Here is a 22,526-nt window from a genome sequence, read left to right on the forward strand (position 1 = left end):
TGTACTTCCCAATCATCACACCCAATCGGTGTCTTATTAAAAACGTTCATCTCCAGTGTCATATTTCTAAATGTGAGCTTGAGTACTCTGCTTTTATAGTTAATCAAGGCATTAGAAGTAGTAAGGAATGTTCGGCCAAGAATAACAGGGCCTTGATATATAGTGGAAATAGGCTGCTGCATGTCCAGAACAAAGAAGTCCACTAGGTAGTAAAATTTATCGAATTCAATCAATACATCCTCAACAACACCTTGTGGAGCTTTTATGGATCTATTTACTAACTGTAGCATCATAGTAGTCTTCTTCAGCTCACCTAAACCCATCTGTTCATATCTCAAAAACGGGAGCAGGTTCACCTTACTGCCCATATCAAGTAGAGCTCTCCCGATACGATATTCACTGATTACGCGTCAAAACTGCGTAATTGGATGTTTAACCCGAGCTTTACGGTTTATATTTTTAATTAAATATCTAAAATCATCCAATATTTTAATAAAATGCCAAAATCATCATTCTTGAATTTTATTGCACTATTTATGAAGTTTTGGTAATTTTTTGTCGCAGGAAAATTCCTGGGAACCAAAACCGACACCTATTTGTATTTCATGCATAACTTTTCCGTTCGAGCTCCGATCGAGACGATTCATATTTCTGGAGAAAGAGAAAAGGATTATCTACAACTTTTGCATTTTAAGTTTTGTGAGATACGGGCTCCAGAAGAGCAGAATTTGCAATGAATAAAGAATAAAAAAATATAATAATTCGGGTCCTCTAAATGGGTCAAATCTCTAATCCGGGTCTAGGGCTTTCTTCCCCAATCTCTATTTATTCTTCTCTTTCCATATTTCCCAGCGGGTGCCCTGCGCACCAAGCTTTTCTCTCCTCTCCTTTGCTCTTCTTCTTCTTCTTCTTCTTCTTTGGTTTTGTATTTTTTTCTTTCAATTCTGCTTTGTTCTCTTCTCTTCCTCTCTTCCCTCTTCTCCTTCCCTTGTCTGTTTCTCCCTTACCTTGCCTTCAACCCCTGCCCCGAGCCCTCCTACTGTGCTTCAATCTGCTGCAACCGAACCTCTGTTTTATTTTAATTTTCTCCTTGAATTCTCCCCTACTCTCTTCCTCTCCCTCTTTGTTCTCCCTAAACTCCCTCAGCTTCCCTCTGCTTTGCTGCCAGCACCCGCTCCCTGAAGCTACTCCATCACAGCAACACCATACCAGATCCCCGAAACCACTCCAGTGGAGACTCTTCTGCAGCAGTTCCACACAGCAGCTGCAACCACCTTCGACAACACAGCAGCAACACCCGAGAGCAAGCCAGCATCTTCTCCACTCTGCTACCAAGCCATTCTCTGCTGCAACCCATGAAACACCAGCAGCCGTGTGTCTTTGCAGCTGCAACAACACCAACACAGCAACCCCCTGTTCGAGCACAACAAGCCTTCCTCCACAGTAGCCGAAAGTCTCCATCACAACCAGTAGCAGCAGCAACCTGAGAACCATCTGCTATGGCTTTTTTCCCTTTCTCCGTTTATTGCAATTGAATGTGTTTTGTTTTTAAATTATTTAGTTAGTTAAATAGAGTGTTGAAAATTTGTTTGAGTGATTGTTAAGTACTTTTACTTTATTTTATTTTATTGATGTTTAGTTCTTGATTTTTTGAGATTTCTCAATTAATATTGTCATTAGATTGGTAGAGTTTAGTTTAGCTTCTTTCAATTATTTATTTATCGTTCTTTTAATTTAAATTCTATTTTACTTCTAGCCAAATAATAATAATAATAAAAAAAAAGAATTTTTGTTTGAAGTTGTTTTTTCCAAAATTTAGTCTTTTTATTGAATCTCGGGTTAGTTAGGGTCAATTTCGTCAAAGGTCGTAGTTTTCAATTTTGTTAAAGTTCTTATTTTTATCTTTCGGTATCATTCAAAGTTTAGATTTTTTATGTATTTGTATTTTTGTTCGAGTTCTTGGTTTGAATTATTGATCCGTATTAAAGGTTTGATTGTTAGTGCGTATGTGTTGATTGAGTTTCCATTCCTGTGTGTTTTAATTCCGTGTCCAAAGTTGTCATTTTTAATTAGTGTGTGTTTCGATGTTTCCTTAGGTAGATTAGAGTTTCCATTCTTGCATGTTTTAAGTTTCCAGTTTTTATTAACGCATGTCCTAATGTTTCTTTAAGTAGACGTAGGGTTTCTATTCTTGTTTTCTTTTATTTAGTGCATGTTAGTTTAGAGTTTTAAATTACGTGTCATTTAATTTATCAAAAGTGAAATTGAACAATCTTGAAAACTCTGAATCTAAACCAAGTTCAGTGCATTTTTATTTTCAATTGGACGAACGTTAAATCTGAGATTAAACGCATTCCCTAAGGAGACGATCTAGCCCTTGGGTTTAATATTACACGGCAGAACTCCTATACTTGGGATAGCTTCCGAACTGCTCATTTTTCGAGTGAGTCATTCACCAATCATGATCGAAATCATGGGAGAACCAGGGTCTCTATGTTTTTGTGGAGTCTGACTTAGTATCAACGCGCTAACCTTCTCAGTCAAGAAAGCATTTTTCTTCATGTTCAATTTCCTTTTTACTGTGCATAGGTCTTTCAAAAATTTTGCATATGCAGTGATTTACTATATGGCCTCTAGAAGTGGAATGTTGATCTTCACATGTTTGAATATTTCTTGGATCTGAGTGTGATACTTATTCTTTTGACTAGATGTCAACCGCTAAGGATAGGGTACCACAAGTTGATATTCCTTGACTGGATCATCCTTCTTATTATCTGACTTTGTTAAACTTAAGCTGGCCTCATCTGATTTTTTCTTTTCCCTCATTTGGCTCAGCTGTCACTTTAGGTGCGGGAACGACTGCTTGTTGATCAGTAGGCATTTTAGGATGGGCAATTACTTTTCCACTTCACAAGGTAATAACTGCTTTAATTGAATCAAAACCATCCCCTGAAACATAGTGCACCGGTTGCTGTTGCTGTATATATACCTGGGGATTAGGCTGAGGCTGTTAAGGGAATTTCCTTTTTTCCATGGTGTTCAACTGTGTACTTATCTTATTCACGGCATTTTTCAATTCACTAAAGAATTGATTACTCTGATTGCTAGTCATGACGTGAATCTCCATTAATTGCTTAAACATGTTCGCTATCTACGCCATGCTATCATTAGTGGATCTCTTTGCTAGAGTAGGAGCTAAATTTGGTTGAAATCCCAATGGTGCGTAACTTTGAGAAATCTTTTTCCAACTAATACTGCGGCTGAGGAGCTACCATTAGGTGATATGTCGGTTGTGGAGGCGGTGCATAAGGTTGAGGAACTTGCTAATACCACGATGATGATGAACTGGGCTTATCATTTCTCCATGAGAGGTTCATATGATTCCTCCATCCTGGGTTATAAGTGTTCTAAAACGACTAATTCTGCATTGTGTTAACCCAATTCATCGATGGCACCTGATCATATCTACTCTCTTTCCATACTGGTAGGAATTGACAGTCCTAAGGTCTGTGGTCTAAAGTCTCACAGATAGACCAATCCTCAGCTTTCACTTTTTTTGATTCCATAACCTCTACTTTCTTAGACAACGCAGCAACAAGAGCTTGTAAGCTAGTTTCCTCTTTGACCCCGTATCTGCCTCCACCACTGATTGCTCTAAGAGGTTGTGTTGCTATCGGTGCCCGTTCATGATGTGTTTTCCATTGTTGAGCACTCTCAGCTAAATAATCGAAGAATGATAAAGCCTCATCTGGTTCCTTGCAAAAGAACTCCCCGTTGCACATAGTCTGAACACGCAGGGGTTAGAGCAGTATAAAAATAATTCACTAACCTCCATGATTCGAATCCGTGGTGTGGACATATGTTCATTAGTTCCTTAAATCTCTCCCAGCAAGCCGTGAATGTCTCGTCACCCTTCTGCATAAACTAAATAATTTGTTCCTATAAAATTTGAGTTCTCTATGAGGGACAAAACATATATAGGAATTCACGCCCCATATTAGCCCAATTAGTAATGCAGTGAGGTCTCAAGGAATTAAACCACATCTGTGCCCTATCCTTCAAAGAGCCAATAAATAAATGTAGTCCAGGGGATTCATCAGTTCTAGCACGAGAGAAAAAAATATTGCAAGTCAACTCGAACTCTGACAGGTGTCGATAAGGGCACTCAGATTTCGTCTTGTAGAACTAAGGTAGCAATGACGTCCTCTTGCGCTACATCATGAAATCAAGTTCTTCATTAGGTAAAACAGTTGAAGATGGTGTAGTGGTGTATTGAAGCTACCAAAAGTCCATAAGCGTGCATGGTGCAGGTGCAGCCATATTTATTTGATTTTTTTTTTCAAAGCGTAATTTTTTTCCTTTTTTTGTTTTCTTTTCTTTTTTTTTTTCTTTTTCATGAAACTAATTAAAATGATGGAAAAAATTCTAATTTGAGACTAAGATCGACATTTCCGGGCAATTGCGCCAAAAACTTGACTTACTCAAAAAATGAGCAACTTAGAAGCTATCCCAAGTATAGAAGTTATGTCGTGTAATATTCAGCCTAAAGGCCAGATCGTCTCCTCAGGGAATGTGGTTTAATCTCAAGTTTTATGTTTTTCCAATCGAAATTAAAAAGTTACTGAACTCAGTTCAGATTTGGGTTTTTCAAGATTGTTTGAGATTTCCTTCGACAAATTAAACGAACACGCCACTTAAACCCTAATCCTAGCATGCACTAAATTAAATAACAAGAATGGAAATCCTATGTCTAATAAGGCAGTCATCGAAACACATGTTAAACTTTGGAATAGATACTAAAGACGGTAACTGTAACATGTAATTAAAACACGTAATAATGAAACTCACGCAAACACAAATGCGAACGATAAAAACTGAACCTTTAACAAAATCAAGAACTCGAACCAAAATCAAAATTTAAGGCAACCAAGAACTCGAACAAAAATTAAATCTTAAACGACTTGAACAATAACTAGACACGATAAAAATACGACTTAAATAAGACTTAACCTTAACTAAATCGAGCTTCGACAAAACTTAAATTTTGAAAAGAACAACTAATTTAATTTCGTAGAAACAAAAACACCTTTTTTTCTTCTTTTTTTGTATTTTCTTTTTTTTTTCTTTTTTTTTTTAGAACAAAACCAAACCTTACTTAACTAATCAAATAACTCAAATTAAATCTACCGCTAAAATTACTTGAGAAAATAAATAAACAATTAAATTGCAATAATAACAAAACACTTTAAATAATACTCAAGATTCAAACTTTTCAAATAATCTCAATAAAAAAATAACAATGTTCAAATTAACAATAAAAAAAGAAAAAGAAAAGAAGAGAGAGAGAGAGAGAGAGAGAGAGAGAGAGAGAGAGAGAGAGAGAGAGAGAGAGAGAGAGAGAGAGAGAGAAAGAGATAGAGAGTCATGGAGATGGTTGTAGGGATGGCTGAGCTGCAGCAGTCTAGAACAAAGCTAGTGGAAGGAGGGCTTTTGGCAGAGGTGGTCACTGCAGGTGGCCGCAGCAGCTAGGGCTTGGCTGGTGTTGTGGCTGTTACTATAGTGGCTAGCTGGTTCGATGGTTGCAGGAACAGCAGTTGGAGGTCTTAGGGTGCTGCTGGCGGGTGTAGTAGAGAGGGGCTACTCATGGGGTGTTAGCTAGTACATGGCTGTGTTACAAGGTTGTGGCTAAGGCTGCAGCAGATGTAGGGAGAGAGAGCCAAAGGAGGGGAGGAGGGAGAGTAAGAGAGGGAGTTAGTTGAGAGAGGAGGGTTGAGTTTTGCAGGAAAAAGCTTTTGGAAGAGGTAACAGGAGCTTGGATTAGGGTGGTTGAAAGAAAGAAAATAGTAAGGAGAAAGGTGGGAGAGAAGAGGGAGAAAGAGAGAGAAAGCAGAGAAGAGAGGGAGGCCGAGAAGAGAGAGGGAGCGAAGGGAAGAAAGGGTGACGAGAGAGTTAGGGAGAGAGAGAGCACGGAAGAGAGCCCCAGGGGCTATTGCAGAGAAGAAGAAAGAAGAAGGCTTTATAAAAATAAAAATAAAAAAAGAGAACGCCTATGACCCATACGCCCACATAAAAACCCACATAAGTGAATTCGACCCTGCTGCATGGCCGGGTCACATCAGTTTGTATATTTAGTTTTTTTTTATTGTCTCTTTTTTTTTTCTCATTTTTCTCTCTGCGAAAGAGGCCAATTTTGACTTTCTTGGAGCCCGTTTCTCTTAAATCTCAAAACACAGAAGTTGTAGATAATCTTCTCATATTTCTCTAAAATTTTGAATCATCTCGATTAGAACTTAAACAAAAAATTTATGCTCGAATTACAATCTAATGCCGGTTTTAGCTCTCGATAATTTTTTTTCGATAAAAAAATATCAAAAATTCATAAATTGCTCAATAAAACCCAGAAATTATAAATATGACACCTTGTTAAAATATTGAGAGTAATTTAGCATTTAGTTAAAAATATAAGTCCCAATGCTCGGATTAAAATGCCTAATTATGCAGTTTAAGCACGTAATCACTACTCCTAAGTGTGTCATATAGATCTTTATGTAGCTTCTAGTTAGGATTCACTACAACCTCGCTCTGATACCAATTGAAAGTTAAGGTGTAGTCTCAATAGGGGGGGGTGAATTGGGTTATTAAAAATTTTAATTCATTTTATGAATTCTTTGAACTCATGTTGATTTATCAAACACATAGCAAAAGCTTAGTTAATTATTCAATCCACACACCAGCACTTCAACACAACACAAGTAAGCAAAAACTTAAGCAATCCAGCAACCAATCAATAACTAAAGTACTCAACCACCAAAATACCCAACCAAAATATAATTTGTAGCACTTTACCAATTTTATGCTCAAGGTATTTGGCTGTAGCCCTGTGAATATATGTAAGCCCTATATTCAATGAAATTGTTTGCACTCTCTTAACTAAGATTTCCGCAAACGATTAAAAAATGTACTCTGTTTTGGGTTTCAGCAAAAGTTTAATCAAAACGTACTTTCTTATATAAAGAGTCTTATTTTAAATCATTCCTAAACTCTGGTATAAATCGTTTCCTAAGTTCTCAAAATACAATCCCAAAATCATTGCTCTGATACCAAAATGTAACGCCCTAAATCCTTAAAACCGGTCTGGTGTGTTATACCTGATAAAATCCTGATAATCCATAAATTAATACATACGCAACGGAAAACATAAACATAATCTTTATACATATAATACCAGAGTCTACTATTTCCTATCTTCAATCCATATTATCCATTCATCACCTGCATTTCCATATATACACATATCTCCAAAACATTTCAGTATTCACAATCATTCCTTTCTCAGCAGACTTAAAACAAAATCATAAATCATAATATATTTACATCCCCTAATACTATCAAAAATATACCCTTTCTCTTTATAATCCTCAAAATACTAAAAACCCTTGAGCTCTCTAAGCCTGACCTCAAGGATGTCCTGAAAAAGAAATAATCATATTCGGGTGAGACACATCTCAGTAGGGGGAGAAACAATATATTAAAAACAGCGTGTGGCTAACATGAGATTTATAGATATCATTTTAATAACAATTGTAAAACGTTATCATAGCACTGAAACCATTCTCTCAACCTAATCAATCACATGCAAAGATTTAACCCATGAGATTACTCAAGGATAAGGGTGACTACCCGCCCATAGAAGTAGCACCCCTATGCTCTGATACTTAGGCAACCCTAAGGTAGTTGCTGAAGCATACCAGGGCACTCACCTTACTCAGTAAGCCCTTAAGTATTAAATTGATCTCCTACTCACATAGTTCAAACAAAGGTTTACCAGCGAAAGCCCCAAAGATAGGGAAATCTACCCACCCACACAACTAGGTTCCCTCTGCCCTAATACGTTATGCAGCTACTGCCACATCTGAAGTTACTAGCGCACTCGCCTTTCTCAGTAAGCCCTCAAGCAAAGAGTACACCCCACCCTATCATAACATGCTCTATGCGCATAAATACTTCTAATATCATAATACATTATTCCTTCTATCATTATTCAATCATTCACATTTGTTCATGTTCATAGCTTTAACATTGCATTACATTTCACTTTAAGTGACTCTTTTCCATTTTCATCGTTCACATTTTACATTTCATACCATTATCATTTCATTTCCATTTCATTCCATTTTCATTTCGCTCATTCGTACTACAGCAAGTCTTTAGCCGTCATCAGTTAGCCCACATAGAAATGCGCTAGAATCTGCTAACACGGCTCCTTTTAGTTGTCATCAATTAGTCCACATAGAAATGTGCTAGAATCTGCTAACACGACTCTTTTCAGCTGGCTTACGTCTACATGATTGCATTAACATACACAAGCAGCATAGTTTATAACATATTTTATTCTTAATGCATTACTTACTTAGTCTGCATCTCACACATATAACGTACATTGACACAGGACTTACATTTACTCATGCCACATAATTTAACAATAAAATTCATACTTATTCCTTTAAAAATAAGCCAACCCACATTTTGCATTTAAATACTAAAAATATCATTCTCATTTCTTACATAATTTCCCAGAAAATACCTTTCACTTTCATCAGTTCATTTTTACATATACATAGTTATACAAGCAATCCTAGGCTCAGAGAACATATTTACATGGCTAGCATTTTAATATTTAAAAAAAAACATATACATAAACATAACATAATTTATTACCTTTAATTTCATAAAATCTGATTTAATATACAATTTCCCCTTACTAGACTTCTAAACTACACCAACAAGATCCCTAAACTAATACCCGCGGCATTCACTTAGACCCTAAATCAAAAATCATAGTTTAATTAAATAAACTCCAACTGACTCAAATCTTAAGAAAAATACTTATTTAATACTTCCTAGGCTCCAAATAACAATATTCGTTAAGAAAATTCCAAAAATAACTCACTTACCCTGATTTTGCATGTTTCCTAAACCTCTCAAACCAATGATCAGCTCCTACAACCTTGCAGAGAACGATCCTACAAACCTCGTGGTGGTTCTAGATCGTCAAACCGGGTCAAATCTAGCTCAAAATCGAAGAGAGAAGGTTGGGGGTCCATTTTCGAGAGAGAGAGAGAGAGCGAGAGAGAGAGAGAGAGAGAGAGAGAGAGAAAGAAGAATCTTGAATTTTATCGTTGAAAAGAAAGAAAACTCTATTTATAGGCAAGGCTTTATCGAAGAGGCATGTGGGTTCATCGACGAACCACTAAAGAGACTTTGTGGACAAGAAGATACATTCGTCGACAAAATTCAGAGTTTAAAACTTATTCTCTCAGGATTCCTTTGTCGACGAGGAATGGAATTCGTCGACAATCTCTAGAAGAACACTCGTCAATGAAGACAGAGCATTCGTCGACGAGGCTTGTTATTTCTTCCTCTAATTTCTTTCCTTTTTCCCTTATCATCCATTAATCCATTTCATTTTTTTTATACTTCCCAATTATTTTATAGTTTTAATTTTCGGGTCATTACATTCTCCCCTCCTTAAGAAATTTCGTCCTCAAAATTTTACTAACTAATCATCCTTTCACATTACTTAAATTCATTTGTTAACTACCACTATAAGAAGTCAACATACATATCATCATATAAATCATTCTATCATTCTTCAATAAATTATATCATCATTATCTTAAATATGATCTCATATCTACTTCTCTTATGGCATCCTCCTTAGCCTGAACTGTATACAATCGGGGTGGAGCACCTCTTCCAAGCGGTACCTGTTGTTTTCCCCGATCGTGGTTCTAAAAAAATAGCATAGGTAATGGTTCTTGACAATTTTTCTTGATATGTCCTGGCTTGCCGTACCTGTAACAATTCGCAGTGCAACCAGCATTCGACCCTATGTCTTTTATTACATTTTGGGTATACAGAGTCTATTGTCTCTTCTCCTTTCTTCGCTGATCCCTTACCGACGTCAAAATGAAAACTAGATGGTACAGGTCTCTTCTTCTGCTCTGAAGACTCAGTGATGCTCTGAATACTCTTCTCGAACACCGAGGCCTTATCAACTAGTTCTAAAAAACTCTGGACCTGAAATCCGACCACCAGCTCGTAGATTCTGCGCCTCAGGCCTTTCTCAAATTTCTTGGCCTTCCTAACCTCATTAGGGATCAGAAATGGAGTGAAACACGACAATTCAACAAATTTAGCAGCATACTCCGCAACCATCATATTCCCCTGGGTCAGATTAGTGAACTCTTCAATCTTTTCCTTTCTGATAGATGAAGGAAAATACATGTCAACAAATAGCTCCTTGAATCTCTCCTAGGTAAGAGTTATCTTTACCACCCTCTGATCCTTTAGCAGCTTCGTAGAAAGCCACCAGCGCTTCGCTTCTCCAGTCATTTTGAATACAGCATAACATACCTTCTGTTCGTCCGTGCAGTCGAGTACAACCATAATCTCTTCTATTTATTGTACCTAATTCTCTGTAGCCACTGGATCAGGTCCTCCGGTAAAGGCCGGAGGGTTCATCCTCATAAATTCCTTAATGCTGCAGCCCTGTCCTGCAGGTGGATAGTTTTGTTCTTTTGGATCCTTCTTCATCTCTGCCTTAACCTAATAGGCGATACCCCATAGCACCTTCGAGGTATCTATTTCTTCTTCACTAAAAGTCACTAATTCCTCTCTTCCTTTAGCCTCTACATTCTTATCTCCAGAATCCACCCTGAAAATAGGACAAAGAAGAGATAAGAGTTCCATATCATAAACCCAAACAACATAATCATTAAATTAAATCCAATAAAAATCCAAAATCTCCATATAAGGACCAATCTCATGGCTAAGAAACATCACCGTCAGTGGATTTATCATGGTTTTCTGAGACCGTCGACTAAATCAAAAAATCACAAAAGTCTGCCAAGGGATTTCTGCCTCCAAGTTATAAGACAAAATCCTATACTTCCCTAAACCTAATCTAACCTTTCCATCTCCTATTTTTCATCATAACTCATTCCTATACTCTGGTATAAATCATTTCCAAAGTTCTCAAAATATAATCCCAAAATCATTGCTCTGATACAAAAATGTAACACCCCGAACCCTTAACCCCGGTCAAGTGCATTATACCTGATAAAATCCTGATAATCCACAAATCAATACATACGCAATGGAAAACATAAACATAATCTCCATAGATATAATACCAAAGTCTACTATTTCCTATCTACAATCCATATTATCCATTCATCACCTGCATTTCCATATATACACATATCTCCAAAATATTTCAGTATTCACAATCATTCCTTTCTCGGCAAACTTAAAACATAAAATCATAAATCATAAAATATTTACATCCCTAAATATTATAAAAAATATACCCTTTCTCTTTGTAATCCTCAAAATGCTAAAAACCCTCGAGCTCTCTAAGCCAAACCTCGAGGATGTCCTGAAAAATAAATAATCATATTCGGGTGAGACACATCTTAGTAAGGGAAGAAATAATATTAAAAACAGCATGTGGCTAACATGAGATTTATAAATATCATTTTAATAACATTTGCAAAACTTTATCATAACACTGAAACCATTCTTTGAACCTAATCAATCATATGCAAAGATTTAACCCACTAGATTACCCAAGGATAAGGGTGATTACCCGCCCATACAAGTAGCACCCCTCTGCTCTGATACTTAGGCAACCCTAGGGTCGTTGCTGAAGCATACCAGGGTACTCACCTTACTCAGTAAACCCTCAAGTATTAAATTAATCTCATACTCACATAGTTCAAATAAAGTTTTACCAGCGAAGGCTCCAAGGATAGGGAAATCTACACGCCTATACAAGTAGGTTCCCTCTGCCCTAGTACGTTATGCAGTTACTGCCACATCTGAACCTTGTGGTGGTTCCGGATCGTCAAACAGGGTCAAGTCCAGCTCAAGATTGAATGGAGAAGGCTGGGGATCCATTTTTTAGAGAGAGAGAGAGAGAAAAAAGAAGAATCCTAAATATTCTTGCTAAAATGAAGGAAAACTCTATTTATATGCAGGTCTTCGTCGACGAGACACGTGGGTTTGTCGGCGAACCACTAAAGAGACTTTATAGACAAGAAAATACATTCATTAATGAAATTTAGAGTTTAAAATTTACTCTCTCGGGATTGCTTCGTCAACGAGGAGCGGAATTCTTCGACGATCTTTAGAAGGACACTCGTCGATCAAGACAGAGCATTCGTCGATGAGGCCTGCTATTTCTTCCTCTAATTTCTTTCCTTTTCCCTTATCATCCATTAATCTATTTCATTTTTTTTTATACTTTCCAATTATTTTATAGTTTTAATTTTCGAGTCATTACAGTCACAAAATTACTGCCTTAATCTATTCCCCTAACCTGTTTTCCAGAAACTACACCTGCAGGGATTCCAAAATTATTCCCGAGGCGCTCACCCAAACCTTGAATTCATAAATCCTAACTTATCAATACCACCCCAAATAAAATACCATTCTTTTCTACATTTGCTAAACTCATAAACTTCAAATGAATAATTGAATTACCAAAAATCACAAATTTGCTCAATTTCCTAAATCTTACCATAGCCTTGGATTGGTGCCTCAAAAACCCAATTCAAAATCCGCTCTGCTAAACTTGTAGAGAAACCCTCCTAGAACCACGTAGTGGTTTCAAATTGTCAATTAGGCTGAATATTTGAGAGAAATTTAGGAGAGGGAGTAGGTTTACCTGACCCCAGGAGTGGTGCGTACAACGCTCCTACGAAAAAACCACTTTAGTAGGAATTTTGGTGGTGGAGAATAGAACTTAACAGTATTTTCCGTTTTCTAATCGGCCGAGTATTTGCCGTGAAAATGAAGAAAAAGACGAAGAGTGAGAGAGTACTGGAGAGGCATGAGAGACAAAATGGAATTCAATTTGAATTCTTGAGGGATCATTCATGATCCTTTCGGTAACCTTCTTATATATATATATATTATAATAATATAATATATTATATTAATATATTAATATAATAATTATTTAATTAATTATTTAAAATTAATTAATTATTCATTTAATTTATTTATTTATTTATTTTTATTTTAAATTTTTTTTTATTTTTTACACTTCCATGCATATTATTTTCTTGGGGTTTACATTCAATCTAGGGTGGTCTTGGTAGGATGTGGCGAGTAGGTGAGAAGACACTAGGGTGAAAGATCCAACACTTCGTTAATAGGCTGGATCCCATTCCCATGAGACTAGTTCACTCCATTTTCAGCGTTAGTTCTTTGAAGTATATGAGATGTTTGATCATGCATGTTTTTCCTCATATACGAAAGAGACCCCATCTTCTTGAGTGTTTTTGACAGTATACTGGTGAGGATGAGACAAGACGACCATTCTGTAGGTGTCCGAGGGTGACCCGAGTGCAATGAATCATTCACTTTACACATACCTTGTAATTATACCTGTTTATACTCAGATTTATGTGATGATATTAACTTAGAATTGTAATTGTTGGTTGATTCTCTATGAGTTATGATTTTCTTGATGGTCATACACTATTCAAACATGTATGAGTGACTTGCTTCAAAGTTGTTTGTATAATGAAGTTATGTATGGAGGAGCCTAACTGTAACAATGTTATATTCCTGTATGTGAAAGGGCATGATGGTGTAACTTGTTGATCCTACTTAATGCCCATTGAGATTGGTGTTTATGGGTATCGCCTTGAAAACCCTCACGAGACTATAACTCGTCCACTAGGGTCACCTAGGGGTTTAAAGCCTTTTTACATATGGTAAATACAATCGTGTTTCCCATGAAAGAGGAGGTAGATAGGATTTTGGTTTTCTTTTATAGATTTCTTAGTTTTACTTTGCTCTAGGACTAGCGAAGTGTAAATTGGGGGTTGTGATTTGTTCCTAAAATGCATTATTTTGGGTCCCCATTTACCTATGTTTTGTTTTCATTTATCTTGTATTTACCTTTTCTTATCATAGTTCGGAGTTATGCATGGTTTGTTCATGTTTCAGAAAAATGAAGTTAAAACCAAAAAGTTAAGCAATACAAGAAGCCAAGAGAGTAATTGGGAAGCACAAGTCTCAACCAAATGCTCAACCAAACCCCCAAAGCCTTAGTTCATCAAAGCAAACAAGACCTTGCTCGACCATATGGTACGACCAACAAGCACAAAGAGCGACCAAGTCACAGAAGGAAGACTCCAAGCTTCATACTGAAACCGAGATGTTGATAGATTCAACCATTGGCGTGACCAAGTGACCCTGAGGGGCGGCTAGGTTGGCTAAATAGAGACTGACTAAAGCTGAGATCCTGAAAGTCTCGACGATCAGCGCGACTAGGAGACCTATAGGCACGACAAGGACAAGGAATCCTGAAGTTTAAACCCTATAATTCTTGCTAGTCTCGACTAGAGCACAACCAAGGGAAGAACATGGTGCGACCAAGTCGACAGGTAAGAACCCAACAATCTTATTCATGAGATTTTCTACAAAACTTTCCAGATTTGAATTCAAAAGCTTGTAAACCTAACTTCGTATATGTGATTAGGGTTCCCCTTTGGCCCCTCCTTGGTTAGTGATAGACCTAGAGAGTCTTTGGATGCCACTTACATTATGTTTACTGCTTTCCTTTCAATTTCATATCCAATTTGGATTCAGATTCTTCGAAGGCCTGTGAAAAACTTTGAGTTCTAGGTGCTGCCGCATAGATTGTTAGTCTTCCATTGTAATCCCAATTGCTAGTGATAGACCTTTGATTTGCAATTTAAGTTTTTTCAATACATGTTCTTCTACTCTGCTTTGATTTTAATTCTACAAATTAAATATCATGTCTTTAATTTCCTTGCATATTCACTTCTCTAATTGTGATGAAACTCTAGGGGATGTGATAGCATTATTAGGGATTCTGTCACTTATAAGTAGTAGGTTACGATTCTTGTAGGGTGTTCTCAAGCTCGCTAGATAGGGTATACCTTGTTTCCCAATCGTGCTCCAAACAACTAGTGCACCTTCACTATCCTATGCCACTCGAATGGTTCACTTAACCGTCTAACCTAGTATGTATAGTGGACCAAACATAGCTATCGCAACAACTACCTAAGTTGGATTCATAATTTGATATTTGCTTTCTAGGAGTAGTGTTAATATAATTTACTTGCTTTCTTAGAGCAAAAATCAATTCAACCATGAGAGTAAGGAGACACAGGTTGTTTATATAGTGGTAACCAAGGAAAATGACTCCTCAACTCTAGAACATGAGACACCACATGAAGTGTCCCCTATACGTGCCTAATTTAGTGATGTTATATCTGAACCTCCAAATGAATTACCCCCGATAAGAGATATTCAGTATGCTATAGATCTTGTTCCAAGATCATCTTTGCCCATTTTGACTCACTATAGGATGAATCCTAAAGAACATGAGGAATTGAAGGGGTAAGTTGAAGAGTTGAGAAGTAAGGAATTTATCTAGGAAGGCATGAGCCCATGTGCATGTCCCCCCATTCTTACTCCAAAGCAAGATGGAACTTAGAGAATGTGCATTGAAAGTAGAGTCATTAACAAAATTCATAGTCAAATATAGGTTTCCTATACCCAAGTTAGATGATATGTTGAATCAAATGGTTGGTTCCAAGATCTTTTCTAAAATTGATCTTCAAAGTGGATACCACCAAATTAGAATCAAGCCTGGAGATGAATGAAAAACTGCCTTTAAGACTAAATATGGCTTGTACGAATGGCTAGTCATGCCATTTGGTCTCACCAATGCACCAAGCACTTTCATAAGAGTGATGACCTAGTTTTTGAGACCCTTCATTGGGCATTTCCTTGTTGTCTACTTTGATGACATTTTGATTTATAGTCAAACAATGAAAGAGCACTTAGATCACTTAATGAGAGTGTTTGAAGTTTTAAGAGAGTAGAAGATGTATGCAAATCTAAAGAAGTGCACCTTCATGAATCCTAAGGTAATTTTCTTAGGATATATTGTATCTAAGAGTGGAGTTTTTGTTGACGTTGAGAAGGTCAAGGCTATCCAAGATTGGCCTACTCCTAGAAACATTCATGAAGCTAGAAGTTTCCATGGGTTAGCCATATTCTATAGGAGATTCATTAGGAATTTCAGCACCATCATGGCACCCATTACTAATTGTCTAAAGAAAGGAGAGTTTGTGTGGCCTAAGGCTACAACCAAAGACTTTTTAGATATAAAGGACCGAATTACCAAAGCCCTTGTGCTACACCTCCCATTTTCAAAAGTTGTTTTAAGGTAGCTTGTGATGCTTTCAATGTTGGCATAGGTGGAGTGTTGAGTCAAGAGGGCAATCATGTAGCCTTCTTCAGTGAGAAGTTAAATGATGCTAAGCAACATTACTCAACCTATGATAAGGAGTTATATGCTGTGGTCCAATACTTAAGGCACTAGAGACACTATTTACTCCCTCGGGAGTTTGTTCTCTTTTCAGATCACCAAGCCCTTAGGTATCTAAGCACGCAAAGGAAACTCAACCATAGGCATGTAAAGTGGATCGAATATATCCAGTAGTATACCTTTGTGCTTAAACACCGTGGCAGTGTTGAAAATAAAGCTTCTGATGCTTTGAGCCGAGTAGTGGTTTCTTTACAAACGTTGGAAGTGAGAGTAAGAAGCTTTAAGAGCATAAAAAAGGAATACTCCCAATGTTCAGACTTTTGTGACATTTTCTCTATTTTGTTACAAGGACTACTCGGATCCCATCTAGATTATGTGATCCATGGAGGATTCCTATTCAAAGGAACCAGATTATGTATCCCCTCTACGTCCCTTCATGACCAATTGATATGGGAATTGCACGTAGGCGGTGCTACAGGTCACTTTGGTAGGGATAAGACCATCGCTATGGTAGAAGATATGTTCTTTTGGCCTAGTCTTAAGAGGGATGTAGCTAGAGTTGTTTCTCATTATGGAACTAGCCAATCTTCAAAGTGTAGAAAGCAGAACACATGTTTATACACTCCTTTACCAGTACCACATACCCCTTGGCAAGATATTAGCATGGATTTTGTGTTAGGACTCCCTAAGACTGCTAGGAAGAATTACTCCATGTTTGTTGTCGTGGATAGGTTTTCAAAGGTGTCTCATTGTATTCTATGCAACAAAACACATGATGCTTCAAAGTTAGCACCCATCTTTTTCAAGGTAGTTGTAAGATTGCACAACCTTCCCAAGACCATTGTTTTAGATCGGGATGTGAAGTTTGTCAGTTATTTTTTGGAAAACCTTGTGGGTAATATTAGGTACTAAGCTTCAGTTTTATAGTGCTTACCATCCCCAAATTGATGGCCAACCTGAGGTAGTTAATAGAAGTCTAGGAGACCTATTGAGATGCCTTGTAGGTAATAACATAGGTTTATGGGATTTAAGTCTTCCAATGGCTGAATTTGCATTCAATAGCTCAGTGAATAGAACCACAGGTCTTAACCCATTTCAGGTTGTCAATGGTTATCAACCTAGGAAGCCGATAGATCTTGTTCCCTTACCTCCACAGGTTAGAATGAGCGAACAAGCCAAAGCATTTGCTAAACACTTATATGACCTACACTCTAAAATTAGAATGAAGATCAACTTAAACAATTAACATTATAAATATATTGCTGATATTCAATACAGGTTTCAAGAATTTTCAGAGGGTGATATGGTCATGATCCATATTTTTCCTGAATGGATTCTGATAGAAAATGTAACAAAGTTATATGCTAAAGAGATGGGTCCTTTTAAGATTTTAAATAAAATCAGTTCTAATGCTTATATGATTGATATTCCCGTTGAATTTGGCATTAGTAATGTGTTTAATGTTGAGGAATTAACTCCATTTTTTGAAGCATCTACTTTTGCAGAGCCACCTATTTCTAACCCTACGGGTGATCCCACTCCGTTCTCCACTCATTGTGAAACTGAACCATAGAAATTGCCTTTGCCACCATCACCGCCAATATCCAAGAATCGTGATGAAATTGAAAAAATCCTAGATGATAAAACCATGATCACATGAGCTAGATCCTATCAGAAATTTTTGGTCAAGTGGAAAGGTAAACCAATGTCAAAGCGCAGTTGGATTCTGAAAGAAGATTTAATTTGTATCAACCTAGGATGTTACTCCCGGTACTTCGTCTTTAATTCTCTAGGGAAGAATTCTTTTGGTCCTGAAAGAGATGATGGGGATCGGAATGCATTACCCCTTTCTTTTACAGATTTTTTGACACATGGATAACCTCCAGATGTCTACGTTCTTCACCGACATAGTGACAACATTTCGTTCGCTGACATGGTGACACACGGATTACCCCCAGATGTCCACAATTCTTGATAACCATTGCAGGAACTTATGGAGACACTTGAAGACTTTATGGAGATACTTGAAGACTTTTCAGAATAAAGAAGCCCCGAGTTGTGATTTTGCAATTTCAAACTCAAGACCATATTGGGCCCCACACAACTACTTTAGGCCTCAGATAGTTGAGGCCTCCCTTTTAACTTTATTTATATTTAATTAATTGCATTATGAGTTGTTAAGTTCTTAATTTTTGCGAGATTTATGTGAGTTAATTTGTGAACATTAAGTGAGTTATCACCCATGCCTGTATGGGGACGCTTAGGTCATTTATTGCTAGATCTTTATTTTCCCTATATATATTACTATCATAAATGCCTAAAGACCATTATATCCAATTATTATTCTTATTGATTGAATAAAGGTTCTTCTTTTGAAAGCTCAGAGCGTTGTTCCAATCCTTACAGTTGAGTGGCGTGAGGCTATGATGTTCTCACCAAAGATCAGTTGGTGTAAGACCAACAATCTCTCCATCAAGCTATCCAACATCTACCCATCACATCAATCCATCACATTGTTCCATCCCTAATCATCCCATGCCCTCCACACATGACAAACAACAAGAAGCAACCTTTACATCGGTTCATGGCGATCTCAATGGATTTCTTGGTTTGATTTGAGTTCGTTGATCATTGGTAAGTTATCTACTGATTCCACACAACAATATCCATCCTAATCCATCCCTAACTTTGTTTGAGATCCTTGTTTAAGTCCCCATAAGCCTCCATTTCGCAAAACCCTTAAAAATCCTATTTTTATCTCCATTCCATACTATTCAGTCGACTAACCCCGAAAGCCTAGCTGACTGAACCCATTTTAACTCTCGGTATCCCCACAAACATTCCATTAGTCGACTAACCCACAAAGCCTAGTCGACTGACCCTTTTCATCTCTCAGTATCTCATCTAAAAATTTAGTTAGTTGATTGACCCTCCCAAGCCCAGTCAACTGACCTTGTTCTGCTAGCCGAAAACCCTGATTTTGTTACCCTAGGCGACTGACCTTTCCTCCCCAGGCGACTGAAGTTCCCAAATCTTAAATTCTCAGCATTTTAACATATACTTGCTTATCAATTGTGGAATATGATTATGATAACATATACTTATTTTCTGGAATGATTGAATAGCCTTTTCATAAGCATATCACTTGATTCTTTTGTGAAAGAACCACTTGGGATTGAATTTCAAATTGAACCATAGACCTTTTCAAAATCCTTGGACCCATGTGATAAAACATGATTTGTTTGATTAATGTTTGGTTGATTCAATTCTTATTTTAAAGTGTTTCTCATGTGTGTTCATTGATGGTTGAAACCCGTAGGACTATGTTACCCTGCCCCATCCTACATCATCGTTCCTAGACTTAAAGTCAATTTCATTATGCCAAGCTTTCTCAACACGACCTGGTAAAAATTAGGGTGTCTACAGTTGCCCCTCTTTATAGGCACTGTTGCTTAAGAATAACAGTGGAGGTTGCTCTTCTGTTATTTTGGAGTAACATGACTATAAGGATAAAAGACACCAATTTTTACTAGGTTAGAGCACATGTTTTCAAATCATTAGGCATTTGATCATCGGGATGAAACAACTCTACTCAGTTAATCTCCTGGCCATCAGTAGGGAAACCCATACCAGACATAGGGACCCGAATACCATAGTAAATGAGGACAACTCATACCAGGCATGGTGACGTGAGCACCATAACAACTAGGGAAACTCGTACCGGGCCTGGGGACTTAAATATCATAGAAAATTGGGAAACTTGTACTAGCATGGTGACTCGAATACCATAGTAAATAAGGAAACTTGTACCGGGCATGGGTGCCCAAGTACAACAGTAAATAGGGAAACTCGTACTGGGCATGGTGACCCGAATACCATAGTAAATTAGGAAACTTGTATCGGACATGATGACCCGAGTACCATAGTAAATTGGGAAACTCCTATTGGGCATGGTGACCCGAGTACCATAGTAAACGAGGAGAAACTTGTACTAGGCATGGTGACCTGAGTACCATAGTAAATAGGGAAACTCGTATAGGGCATGGGGACTCGAGTACCATAGTAAATGAGGATAACTCTTATCGGGCATTGAAACCTGAATACCATAGTAAATAGGAAACTCGTATCGAGCATAGTGACCCTAATACCATAGTAAATGAGGAGAACTCATACTAGGCATAGAAACTCTAGTACCACAGTAAATAGGGAAACTAGTACCGGGTATGGGGACCCGAATACCATAGTAAACTAGGAGAACTCGTACCGGGTGTAGGGACCGGAGCACTTTAGCAAATAAGGAAACTCGTACCAGGCATGGTGACTCGAGTACCATAGTAAATGAGGAGAAACATGTACCGAGCATGGTGACCCGAGTACCATAGTAAATGAGGACAACTGGTACCGAGCATGGGGACCTAAGTACCATAGTAAGTGAGGATAACTAGTTCCGGGCATGGTGACCCGAGCACCATAGCAAATGAGGAAACTCGTGCTAGGAATGGGGGACCCGAATACCATAGCAAATGAGGAGAACTCATGCCAGGCGTGAGGACCTGAGCACCATAGCAAATAAGGAAACTCGTACCCGTCATGGTGACTCAAGTACCAGAGTAAATGACAAGAAACTTGTACCGGGCATGGTGACCCAAGTACTATAGTAAATGAGGACAACTCATACCGGGCATGGGGACCCAAGTACTATAGTAAGTGAGGATAACTCGAATCGGATAAGGTGACCCAAGCACCATAGAAAATGAGGAAACTCATACTGGGCATAGTGAACAAAATGCCATAGTAAATGAGGAGAACTCATACGGGGCATGGTGACCCAACTACCATAGTAAATGAGTAAAATTCAAGAAAATATCATCTGAATGTTAGAGACATATTTTGGGATTCAAAGACCTATCCCCCAGTTTCTAGGGTGGACGGAACAATTGTGGGAAAGAATTAATTGGTTTCGAAGACCATTACCCTAGTTTCAAAGTGGTCATTCTATGCTTGGGGTCAACTGCCCTAGTTTCAAAGTTGTCTTTCTGTGCTTGGGGTTAGTTGCCCCAGTTTCAAAGTAGTCATTCTATGCCTGAGGTCAGTTGCCCTAGTTTCAAAGGATGTCATTATGTGCCTAGGGTCAACTACCCCAGTTTCTAGGTCAATCATTGTGTGCCTGGGGTCAACTGCCCCAGTGTTCAGGTATATCATTGTAGGCATAGGGTCAATGTTGGAATTGGCGTATTCCTAATATGGGGGTGAATTGGGTATTTAAAAATTCTACTTAAGTTCAATCCAAATCGAAACCAGTATTTCGCAACCTAGGGTCTGCCTAAACAAATATGAAATACCCTAATAAAACAAAACTCGGTAGATAAATACACAGATATGACAGACTCAGTATTTCCCAATTATTCACAATAAATCATCTATACAAAATATCAATAAATCATACACAATAGATATCGAGGTTCGTCCAATACTGCCTATGTCCCTGCCTTAAGCTCACAAGCAAAAGGATTCCACTAGTTGCTCGTTTACAGGTGGAGCGACATCGTTTACAACACCTTACATGCTAGTGCACCTAGTTCTCCTAACCAGGGTTTGAACCAATCCAATGCTCTCCTAACCGAGTCAGAGCAATTCGGGACTATTCAGAGGGCTAGTCTCCCTCTTCCGACAACACTTTCGGAATACAACAAATATTCAAATGAAATATTTTTCACACAACTAGAATGCTTCTCAAAAGCAGATGTGGATAACAATAAGTACAAATACGCTCACGTATGATATGAAATCAAGCTCAATGTAAGAATGTGATTTTGTTAAAATGATTTTATAATCTTTGAAAACTGATATACAAGATAATGCACATCAAATACTAAACTCGAATAAAATCTTTCTCGAAATATATTTTTCAAATAAAGTATAAGAGAACTTAGGGTTGTGCTTTCACAAAGAGAATAGTATGATCTTTGATTTTAAAAGAAATATGCAATGAGTGTTTTTCAAAGATCTTAAAGACCCAAAAGCTTTCTTCAAAAAATAATATTCAAAACCATTGTTAATGAAAGCTAGGGTTAAAAGCTCAAAAATATTTTGCAATTAAGAATGTGAGCTTTTGAAGTCTTGCAATAAATATGCAAGATTCAAA

The sequence above is a fragment of the Malania oleifera genome, chromosome 5 (assembly GCF_029873635.1).
Source record: "Malania oleifera isolate guangnan ecotype guangnan chromosome 5, ASM2987363v1, whole genome shotgun sequence".
Taxonomy (NCBI): domain Eukaryota; kingdom Viridiplantae; phylum Streptophyta; class Magnoliopsida; order Santalales; family Ximeniaceae; genus Malania; species Malania oleifera.